Source organism: Antechinus flavipes, chromosome 1, assembly GCF_016432865.1.
Source record: "Antechinus flavipes isolate AdamAnt ecotype Samford, QLD, Australia chromosome 1, AdamAnt_v2, whole genome shotgun sequence".
NCBI lineage: Eukaryota > Metazoa > Chordata > Mammalia > Dasyuromorphia > Dasyuridae > Antechinus > Antechinus flavipes.
The window spans coordinates 534626660-534638714 of record NC_067398.1 but is presented as its reverse complement, the minus strand read 5'-3'; the positions used below and the strand labels follow the sequence as shown (position 1 = coordinate 534638714).

Below are 12055 nucleotides of genomic sequence, written 5' to 3'. Positions count from 1 at the left end.
GAGCTCTATTATTCTACCAATTTATTTCCTCTAAATTAATATCAGTAGTATTCATGCTATTGAAAAATGTGTTTTCTTATTTAATGAACATGAAACTAAGCAACGTACAAAATCTCTCATGAAGTTAGTTTGATAAACAAAGTACAAACAAGCAAAATAATCCAGATCAGTTCAAAACTGGCATTTCTTTTGCCTAACCTGATGGATCTTTCCTCTTTCACGCTAAACACTTAAGAAATGCAGTCCTGGCCACAGCGATGTTCCCAACATACAAGAACAATCAATTCAGCCTTCAGATTGGGTGGAGGAACGTTTCACTAATTGGTTAAGTCTGCTTAAGCGTCTGGCCACCAGTTGGTAGACACAACACATGGAAAACTATATACTGACATTCTTCAAAAAAATGCCAATTCAAACTAAGCCTATTCCTCCTATCCCCCAGAAAGGAATAAGGTAAATTAGGCACAATAGTTTCATATCTTTCTAATGAGACTTCATTAAAAGACATTGAAAAATTGTGCTATTTTGACAAGGCTATTTGATTTCAGAATCCATTCTTTCTTCTGTGAAGACACACCTCCTAAAGCTCCATGATGTTCTGTTCTCCCCAAGGAGCCATTTTTGAACTGTCACTGGAGCTCACATATCTAAAACCATTTTAATATTTCATCCACAAGCTCTGATTACTTTGTCTTAACTTGTTCCATACCTAAAATTTGACTTCCCCTTAAAGAACAATTAAAATAATTTTAAGCTATAATTTTATAAATATTTTCACCACTAATAGCATTTTTAGTTGGTAATACAATTACCATTTTCAGACACACTAGAAGTAGAAATAATTTCAGAACTCAGTGCCATATAGTAAGCACTTAATAAATGCTGGTTGATTGACTAATAATAGTGTTTTCTTTTTTTCATAAGGCATTTCATAATCAATCAGATATATTTCACTGGCTTACTCATTTTAATAAATCACCTTTTCTCAAGATCATTTGACATAGACTTGTTGAGCAAACAGTGACTGTAACTATTTTGCCCTCATTCAGTTTAATGAAAGGCATAGACAAGGGCTATAATATGGCCTTAGCAAAAACAACAGCAAAACTCAACTTCCTTTTTTAAAGGAACTATTCTTTAGAAACCCAGAGTGTAAAGGGTCTTAAAGATGAAGTGAAGCATAAGAAAAAAACTGGAAAAAGTGACCAAAAATGGGGGTGGGTGGGTAGGAAGTTATATGCATCAAACAGTAAAGGTGTGTTTCATATTTACAACACCAATATTTTGCCTGTGTGAATATGAATAAAGGTAGCTAATCATAACACATAAAAACAAATTACAAAAATGCAGACATTTAGAAAATTTAGATAGGGTTAGGAAGGAACATCCTCTGATAACATGTCTTCCAATCCAATCTTACTTCTCTCAAAGGACAAATCATTAGACAAAGGTCAGTATGTAAATAAATACTAAGTAGCTCCTATTGTGTCAGGCACTATGATAAATACTGTTACTTAGGGTGTGATAAAATCAACTCAAAGAGATTTGGCCAATCATTAAATTTTCAGTACTAATATTTATATTTGGGAAACTGGCAAATGCTACAGATCAGGGGTTGAATTATTATTTTGTTGATTGTTTAGATTTATGAAAGTAACACGAAAATGTTAATAATGGAAATTAAATTTTAAAGTGTGCTATCAGTCCTTCCACCCCTCCTCCCCACTAATAGCCGGTTGTTAAATTTTTACCAGCACACTCTGTTGGGTTGACCAGTCAACAAAAAGCTGTATGGTATTGACAATGGTTTGGTCTTCTGGAAGTTCTGAAGTTGACCTAAACAGTCTACTTACTGTCAAAGATAGAGAAAATTGGGGCTAATATCACTAAGTGAATCACATTCTAAGCCCCAATGAATACAAAGGAGTGGAAAAGACTGAACTAGGGGAAGGAACTGAGGTATCACAGAAATTGAGAGTAAATATTTCTAGGGTCACTTGAAGATAAAATATATAATGGATGAACAAGAAATATTTCCTTCAAAGTCCCCCTGAAAACTTGGAACATCCAACACAGAGAAGCTCAAGTAACTTGAAAACCCTACTTGTTCAGCTGGACCCTTCTCCTGCTCTCTACCAAATATCATCCCAAACTACTTGAAATTCTTACAATTTGAAATTCATGGTGACTGACAAGGCCCTCTTTTAAAATGCAGCCACCCCTGGAGAATTCCGAGAGATTGATTATTCAGATTGCTTTTTTTCTAGGAGAATGCCAAATTTGGGTGACTGGATTGAGAAATGGAAGACATAATTTGGGAATATAGAGGGGGGGGGGGGGTATGAACTGATTTGAAGAAGCAAGGAACTGATAACTTTAGTTTGAAACATATTGAGGGAAGGAGAAATGTCAACTTCCAACTGGACATATCAGACTGGACTTCAGATAAGGGGACATAACATAGGATGTAGAATTGAAATGATCCTAAAATCTAAGAGAGAGAATGAGTTTTATAAGATCAAGAGAGAAAGCAAGAGCAAATAAATGTAAAAGATAAGACCAACACTGGCAAATAGGATCTTCTACACATATTTAGGACAATGTAAGTGGTTTCAAACCTATTATGATTTTTTTTTTTTTTATATTTGTATTTTTGTTTTTCCTATGTCAATATATTTGAATATGTTGACTACAGCTTGGAAGTCTGTATGATGAATTAAAGAGTATGATTTTGCAATTACTTGCTTCTGGATTTTGATGAGAAGAGGATATTGATTTTTTTTTTAATTACTAGGCTGGCCCCTCACATGTTCTTACATGCAGAAATCTGTGGCCTATAAGCCATTTGGTTTGATGCAAGCAGAGTAGCTCATTATGAGAGCAGTTGAAAGCATCATGATTTTCATTAACTCTTCTGAACCCCCAGTACATGGCACCCAGCCAACATTAATACTGTTATAAGATAAAAGAAACCCTAAGTCTGAGAGCTCACTTCAAACAGGTACCATAGTCTGTATCCTTTAGTTCAATTATCAACTCCAAAGGCCACAAGCAGCAGGGGAAAAATTGTGTTCTATATTGAATCAGAGACCAATATTAGTTTAGACACTCTAATTTGCTGCCTCAACAAACATAAAGAGACTATGTTTCCAAGACTTTGGGTGGGATGTTTAAACAAAGAATATATTTTATGACAGACCTTCTATGCTAACACTGAGAGCATGTTGCTTTTCATTTATGGTAACTAATCCCTGCTTCTTACTTGGGTAATATTTTAAAGAAGGAAGAAATAGTTTCATGAAGGCGGTTTCTACATTGGGCTGCAAAACTGTGAAATTATCAATGTTCCATGGAATCTAGAATGTGTAATTAAGAAAATTTGAAAAAATAATCAATCTCTACTTTATATACTTGACTAGTATAAATTTGGGTCAAAGATTCTAATCTCTTTCCCTGTTAATCAATCTCTACTTTATATACTTGACTAGTATAAATTTGGGTCAAAGATTCTAATCTCTTTCCCTGTCTATCTTTTCCTATTATTTCTTCTAGCATATTATGAGATTCTGTGTGTGTATGTCTCTGATGCTGTCTTTCTATCTCATATACATACATGTATATTATATATATATATATATGCACACATATACATATGTATATTTATATATAATTGCATATATATTATATATACACACACGCATACACAAATACAAATACACAAAGTCTCCTAAAAATGTAGCCCCCTTCTATGTTCCAGTCTACTCGTACCTTACTCCTTGACATGTACTCTTCAACCCAAAGACACTGGCCTCTTTTCTGGGGATTTTCTCTAATTGTCTTCCTAGCACGAAGTGCTCTTTATCAATTGTGCCTTCTAGCTTCTCTGTCTTCCTTAAGCCCCAACTAAAAACTCATCTTTGACAGCAAGCCTTTCCCAAGTTCTCTTAGTTCTAATGCGAAGCTTCCCTTGGGAAATAATTTTCTATTTATCCTGTTTAGAGCTTACTTTTTATATTTGTTTGCATGCTGTCTCTCCCATTATACTGTGAGATTCTTGAGGGCAGATGCTATGGGTTTTTGCCTGTTTTTATATCCCCAAAACTTAGCAGAGTGCTTAGCTTGACACATAATAGGTGCTTAATGTTTATTGATTACATAATATTGCTTTTTATATATAATAATAATGATTTATATAGTTCATTCTTTACAAAGCTAATAAAACATCACTCTCAGTGATACTTTTCAATATTGCAAGTGAATATTTGACTGTAAGTACTAGAGGTAAGAAGAGAAGTATGTAATAAACACAAGCCTCACTGACCCAAGAGTGTAAACGTCTATTATTTAGAATGTGAGCCAAGCCATCTCAGCAATAAACTAAGACATGATCAGTCAACGATAATTTGAAAGATTGTATTTTCTCTCTCATCAAATTAAGATGCATCTTAATTTCTTTAGAACCAAAAGGGAATCACATAAAAATCAAAGATAGCTGCCTAATCTTCTTGAGAGTGAATTGCACACAATGTCATCTGAGTGCCAGAGCCCCTTCCCTGTCATCCTTTGAGTTCTGAATCTGAAAGCAGATACAGTAATTACTATAGGTGGTCAGTGAGTGCTGGTATCTGACAGATGACAAATGTATTCCATGCTTAACTGCTTGCTTAAATAAGGTCCAGCACAAAATAAATAATTCAGATCAGATCCTCATTAAGGTTGGTAACTGCTCTAAATATCAATTGCTCTTTCAACTTTACCTGCTGTTTGCTTGGCTCATTTCCTTCTGCAATGATGTCATAATTTTACGTGCAAAAGAAGCATGAAGTGAAGCAGGTCACATTCTAATTCACCTTTATTCATGAGTCCTCAACAAGTAGTTGCAATAGAGAAATCGATAATTTCAACTGGATTCACATAGGAATTTCTAGCAGTTGTTGGAAATCCAGAGAATTAGGTATCAGGTATCTATGAACTTTCAAGAATGAACATTCTGTAGCCAGACAGATGAATATTTAAGGCTTTTATTTGTCAAGGACTGCAGTGTGATGGAGAAAGGAGGAGAGGTGATGAAGGGAACTCTGGAACACCATCTATGGGAATGTACACAGGTGGCAGTCAGTCGGGAAACAGTATGCAAGCTGACTTTAGAATAGGTGAAAGGAGATGTATAGGGAACATTCTAACTGGTAAGGGGAAATTTATATGCAAACTGACAAAAAAAATTGTCAGGCTTGTTCTGTTATACTATATTTGGTTAAGAAGATGCTATTTTTTATCTTGTACTGTGAAATACATGTACCAGAAAGAGAAACTGCTTTAAATGGCACAGGGAGCTGCCATGTGAAGGAACTTGTTGTTCTACCAGTGACCAATCTGAGAATTGCATGGAGTACAAAAGGATTAAGTGACTTAAGTAACATAGTTGTACAGCTATTATGTCACTAGAATTAAGAGAAGTTGGAAAAGGCTTGTGGCAAGTGATGGGATTTTAGTTGAGAATTAAGAGGAAGCCATAGGTAGAATTCGAGATCAGAGGGATAGTCCAAAAAAAAAAAAAAAAACGCCTAACAAAGAGACTAGTATTATTGGATTGTAGAGAGGGAGTGGTAAGAAGTAAGATATTAGACCTGAACCCAGTTCATCCTGGAATTGAAATTAGTTCTTTATTTATTACATCAACCTCCTCATGTAGGCAGCTAGGTGACAAAGTGGGTGAAGCCTGAAGCATGGAGTCAGGAAGCCTCATCTTCCCGAATTCAAATCTGACCATAGAGATCCCCTATAGCTGTATGACCTTGGACGAGTTATTTAATGCTGTTTGCCTCAGTTCCTCATCTGTAAAAAATAAAAGGAAATGACAAGCCATTCCCTCTTCTTTGCCAAGAAAACCTCAAATGGGGTCATAAAGAGTTGAACACAACTGAAAAATAACTGAATTGAACTGTTTTTCACATAGACTGGAAATTTTATTTTTAACATTTACATCTCTAACAACATCTCAAAACTGAAACTAATTTCAATACCCAATCATTAAATATTTAAGTGCCTACTAAATGATAATACAGGGGGTCCCAAAGTCTTAGTGCAGCTTTTAGTTTTAATTGCTATAATAAATTTAAATTTGAGACACCCTTTGTAATTTTACTCAGAGCACACTTGCCTTCATTAAGGTTTTCATGATACAAGTTTTACTTTCACATTGCTAACAGTCTTAGTCAAAGCTATGATTAAAATCGTTTGGAAAATATACATATATCTGCAGTGTGTTTGTGTGTCTCTCTGTAAATAATACAACACCAAGGTAATCATCTTCATATAACTTATACTTGGATTTCTAGTTTTCTCCAGTTGATTTCAGAGTGACCAAACACAAGTACACATTCATAGATCTTGTGGTCAGTATTTGCTTCATGAGTGAAAGTAGGTCATTTTTCTGGTATCACTGTGACAGACCATAATCATCTACTCTATCCATTCATTGTTGTCTTGCTTGGCTTTGTATGTAGCCACAAAACTCTCAAAATATTTAAGGCTGCTCATATAAACTTCTCCTAAACCTGATAGACATTTCAATATGATTAACTATTATAAATGCTACTTTGATTATGAAAATTGTTTTTTATTTTAATTTTATTCTTGGTGAGGCAGTTGGGGTTAAGTGACTTGCTTAGGATCACACAGCTAGAAAGTGTTAAGTGTCTGATGCAAGATTTGAACCCAGGTCTTCCTGATTTCAGAGTCAGTGATTAAGCAAAAATTGAAGAAATATTTTAAAACAAAACTTAGTCTAATTCGAATCCTTAGCTTTGGCTAACAAAATGGTATTCTGTTAGGATCAGTAATCCAATCCCAACTTTTCCCAGAGAATCCCAATTCCTAATGTGCCAGCTATAGAACATGGTGCCCACATAATGATTTATCTGCCTTCTTTTAGGACGGTTTGATCTATACTCAAATCAATGTTTTACCATAGAAGCTAACCAGGAAAGAAAAGTAGAAGCTTAGCAAGAAAGAAAGAAGCATTTAACAAAATGTTGTATTTTTATGATATTAAATGAAAAAACATAAACAACATACAATTTTAAGGTCTCTAGCCAAACTCAGCTCTCTGACTAGACTCCAGAACAATTAAAATTTGGCCTAACACTACACTAGACTATTTTTTAAAAAACTATATGGTTATGAAAATGGATACATTATTTTAATATGACAATTTAAAAATTCCCTCAGGATTTATACACTAGCAGTTCTCTAATGTTATATAAAATGCAACGGATTCTCAGTATAATTTTACACTCTAAAACATGCAATTTCAGTATAAATAGAATTATTAACCTGGGAGGTAAAACATCAATTATTTAAAATATGAAGTTCATTTTAAGAAAAATAATTTAAGTATTTTGCATGTTTTACTCCATAGTCTTTATGCCTCTGGCATATTATTATCTGTCAAAATAACATTTATAAAATTACCTGTCATAAAAATTACTTTTTTTTTACTTCAATATCCAACTTAAACTAAACAAAATTCTATTTTTTAAGGTACAAAAGCTAAAGAGTTTTCTACACATATAGATGTTTTTAGCTCTTGTGCTTGTCTCAGCATTTGAATGAAGACCAAGATTAGCTATGTAGCAGTGAAACCAGTGGTCAAATAAGTTCATTTTAAAAAGTCAAAGTGACTACAGCATTTTTTCGTCCAAACAATTACTTGATTTTTTTCCCCACTTTTCTACCTGAAATACTGAGGATCTATATCTACAACATAAGTACCTGGCAATATTTGTTATATCTACTTCTTTAGAAATATACCTTGACATCTTAGAAATCTGTTTTAATACAAAATATAAATTGAAGACTCCAAAGTTTCTTTTTTTTATTTTGTTTTCCTCTCTGGCATTGTTTTTTACACAACACCAAAATAACTATCTCTTGATACCCCCTAACCCAAACAATTTATTGCAATGTGTTGATTCACCTTCAGTAAAATAAAATGAAAATATTAAAATAAAGTCCTGGCAATAAAATCTTCATGAGGGGCAAAGAAGGAATAAAAAACATGCTCTGTGAAAGCAACTGTTCCATGCTCACGTCCATCAACATATATATATATACTGTTTTAGTACCACTTTTCCCAAGGGATACATTTGGACTATTGATTATATTCACAGAATCTTGAGCTGGAAGAGATCTATAAAATAAAGAGGTTGGATTAAACTGTAACATCTACTATATATTTTATTCAATTCTTTCCCTTAAAGATAAAGAAACTGAAGTTTAGAAATGATTATGTCCAAAGTAACCCAACTAGCTAGTGACAGAGATAGGATATAAACCAAAGTTTTCTGATTCCAGTCTTCTTTCTACTGCCTACGTGACAGGTAAATTTTTTCAAGTCTTGTTCATGATATTATTTGCACCTGACAAATATATTTATATCTTCCTTTTCCCATATTTATGCAGCCCTTTCTGTAGAAAGCATCAAAAGAAAAGAAGTTATATGATACAAAGAAAGCAGGAAAAGGGGAAGGGAGCTCCATTAAAAACTAAATCTAATACTTCGCTCATCTGTAAGCTTTTCCTGAAGCACTGGAGGACTTCCCTTCTACTCCTGAGATTGTTATGCTGTTGTATTTCCACTGAAAGCATCAGGACACCGTTATGACAATTGTGATATTGTCATTCAGCCTTTGATATTCAGCCTTTGAAGTTGTGTCTACATGTCATTTATCCAGTTATTTTGATCAGTAGAGATAGACAAATCAAATAATTTAAGACCAAAAAACTTCTACCATGTGAAACATCTAGAGAGCAAGAGAATTTCAATTAAGTAATATTTTTCTTTTTCACCTCTATACTCATATGTTTTTTCTTGCTCAAATGGATATCACAAACATCCTATTTAATAGAAGATCTAATGTCATTTCATAAACTGGACCAAAAAACAAAAAAATCAACTTGGAGCAGGAGCACTATCTCATTGGGAGGGTCATTTTAAATGTGCACTTAAGAAATGCCTTTTTAGCAAACACATGCATGTTTCTATACTGTGCTATACCTGTAGTATAAGCTCTCCTTTTCTTTTTTGCTCCTTTGAGAACAGAGTATGAAACAGGAAACCTTTTTGCCTTTAGGGAGGTTTAATGGTACAAGATGTCTTATGATCATGTGTACTGTATTGTTAAACCCAGCTGTGCATTAGATTACCCAAGGTTCATTCTCTGTAGTATTATCCAAGAGATAAATATAGGAGAGCAAAATAAACTCAGGGGATCTCATGTAATGGTGGCCTCCTGTGCAATTTTCTCCACAACTCCAGACATAGTTTTTTTATCTTCTTCACTTAAGGAAAATACAGGTAAATTCTCATGAGGCAACCTAAATTTCTTTTGGGTATAAATTAAGTCTTCTCAACTATCTGTGACTGTCTAATAGTTTTGAATCTACATGCAGGTCAGAAAGAAGCTCTTGATTACAAGCGAAGCCTAGATCTGGATTAAAAGCAGAACATCTGGATGGAAGACAATGAGGTTTTCATTTTTCAGATTAGAGTTACGCACAAATATAACATTCCTCTTTTTAAAAAGACAAGAAAAAGGGGAGTTCGTGTGTAAAATGAAAGTGAGTTATAATAGCAAGTGAAAGAAAATATTGGTATCTACGATAAAATTAAACTCTTCTTCCAAAAGCAGACAGAAGGTTCCTGAGCAACTCTATTTCAATCATTACACATTTACTTGCTTACTTCATCGAACCAATGAGAAAGGACTTCAAACTATATTTCCATGATATAATGCCACTGCAACTTTGGCAATTACTCATAAGATATAATAACATACTATGAATCCTAATATGAAAGTTTTCTTAATTATGAGTTTTTTGTTACCATGGAAGATTTTTTTAAATTTACACATTTTTAATATAAGCATCACATTCTACCACTCCAGTGGTTCCTGATTATAAAAGAAAACACTGAAAATACTAATGAAGAAAATGGGGGACAAATGATAAAGAGAAAGCAGCCCAAACATTGCTTGTAGCATGGTTTTTCTCGTAGGATCTTGCTTTTGATGAAGAACACTAAAAACAGATGTTTCACAGGTTTTGTGAAGGCTACAATAGTAAAGCAAAAAGACAAGTTATCATTTAGAGCTCCCAGGATCTTTCTATTAATGTATTCCAATTAACCAAAAAGATTCTACCACTAAAACACTATATATTTGTCTCCTTGATTGAGAGTCAACAGTTCTCTATAGTTCAAGGAAGTCGTTTTCTTGGAGAAGCAACAGGGAACAAAACTAGCATTTCCAGCTGCCCAAATATACCCCATCTCAAGAGCAGCCAAGCCTATGGCAGTAATAGAACTATGTGGAAGGTCTGCTAACCGTAGAAACTAACAGCCAAGAAAAGAAAGCATAAACAAGTCTCTTAAGATCATTACTCCTTCATTTCCCACATACACTATGTTTTGAGTGGGAGACAATTTTGTAAGCCCTAAAGAAACAGGAAAAAAAAAAATCCCCTTGAAGCTGGACAGAGATTTTTTTTTTTTTTAGCAGAAAACAAAGGATTTCTTTCCCAATAGGTCAAGAGAAGGAGCATTTGCACACCAGTGTAGGATGGTGATTGATTAACTCCTCCACACTGGAACCATTCCTAGAGACTTTCTAACTCCTGTATCAGGTGGGAAAGAAGAAAAAAAATCCAGTCCTGGTTACATGAAACACAACTGCCCCACAGGCACAGGTTTCGTCTCTGGTCTTTGACTAGATCATCATTCCTGAGGGAGTCTGAAAATCTTTTATCAGACACAGTATTTGAATTAATGTACTTTAATATACCACAATGGGTTGCTTTCTTCTACAGGCTACACAAAAGAACAATTGTAGGAACCAAAGAGTCCATCATCATTACTACAAGCAACAAGGAAAAAGTGGATACTAGATCTTCTTAAAGGCATTATGGTGATACAAAAACATGTTGACTTAAGTATTTAAGAGATCTGAGTTTTAGTGCCAGCTCTCTAAGTAGCTGTGTAACTTTGGGCCATCTCATTAATTTCGCTAGACCTCAGTTTTCTTATTTGTAGGAAATTTAGGAGCTGGAATAAGGACTCTCTAGCATTGCTTACATCTCTAACATTCCTTCCATTACTCTATTAATTCTCTTAGGAATAAGATTCTATAGTATCTCAATGTAGCAGGTTTGAGGATGTAACAATTCTCAAGAGAAAAAATTGTGGACAGGGGTTCTACTGTCATTTCCTGGTTTACCATTATTCACTGAACAGGAAAAATCTTTCTCTGAAAATCTGATAGACAGAGTGTGATAATGAACAAGGTAAAACTATCAAGTACTAGGATTTGGAATGGTGGGGAGAAATAGAGGTGATAGGTGAGATTTTAAAGCCATTATATAATAATATCTTTAAATTTACAAACTGCTTATAAGATCTTTTGATTCTGAGTTTGCCACCTAGATTTTAAAGACAATTTATTCAACAGTACATAAATAATTAGTGGCATCTTAACTGGAGAGGTCCAATTAGCACTACAATAACTGACTTATAAATTTCATGTATAATGAAAAGAATAATTTTGATGCTTATTTTTCACATTGCATATTCTGCAATATTTAGTATTTCAGGTCAACATTCATTGCATTAAATATGACTAAAATGGAAATATCTGCCAATCAAAAGGACTTCTAAGCCCCAGGTGATGGTCCATTCATTTCAAGGAATATTGCAGACAATCAAGGAATTCAAATTATGCTTTTTAGAGTTCTATGCAATGAGATTTTATACACAAAAGGATTTAATTGTCTGCCATCACACGACAAGGTAAATCCTTCATACATTTCATGTCATCTTATACATCGAATAGAATATAACAATATCACATTCGTGAAACATTCTCATGTTTCTGAGATTTCTTCCTCTAAAAAAATAGGTTAGTATTGATTTGCAATTATTTTCTACTCAGGTAAAGTTGCAAAAATCTTTTAGTGGTTTTATCTTCAGTATACACAAGGCATTCTCATAATGCTAGAAACA

At 33.9% G+C, this 12055-nt stretch overlaps 1 protein-coding gene across 3 annotated transcripts in view; it reads right to left on the bottom strand.

Annotated features, from left to right (window-relative positions):
- NFATC1 (nuclear factor of activated T cells 1) overlaps positions 1-12055 on the bottom strand; it is a 201418-nt gene that overhangs the window by 98763 nt on the left and 90600 nt on the right. The window lies entirely within an intron of this gene.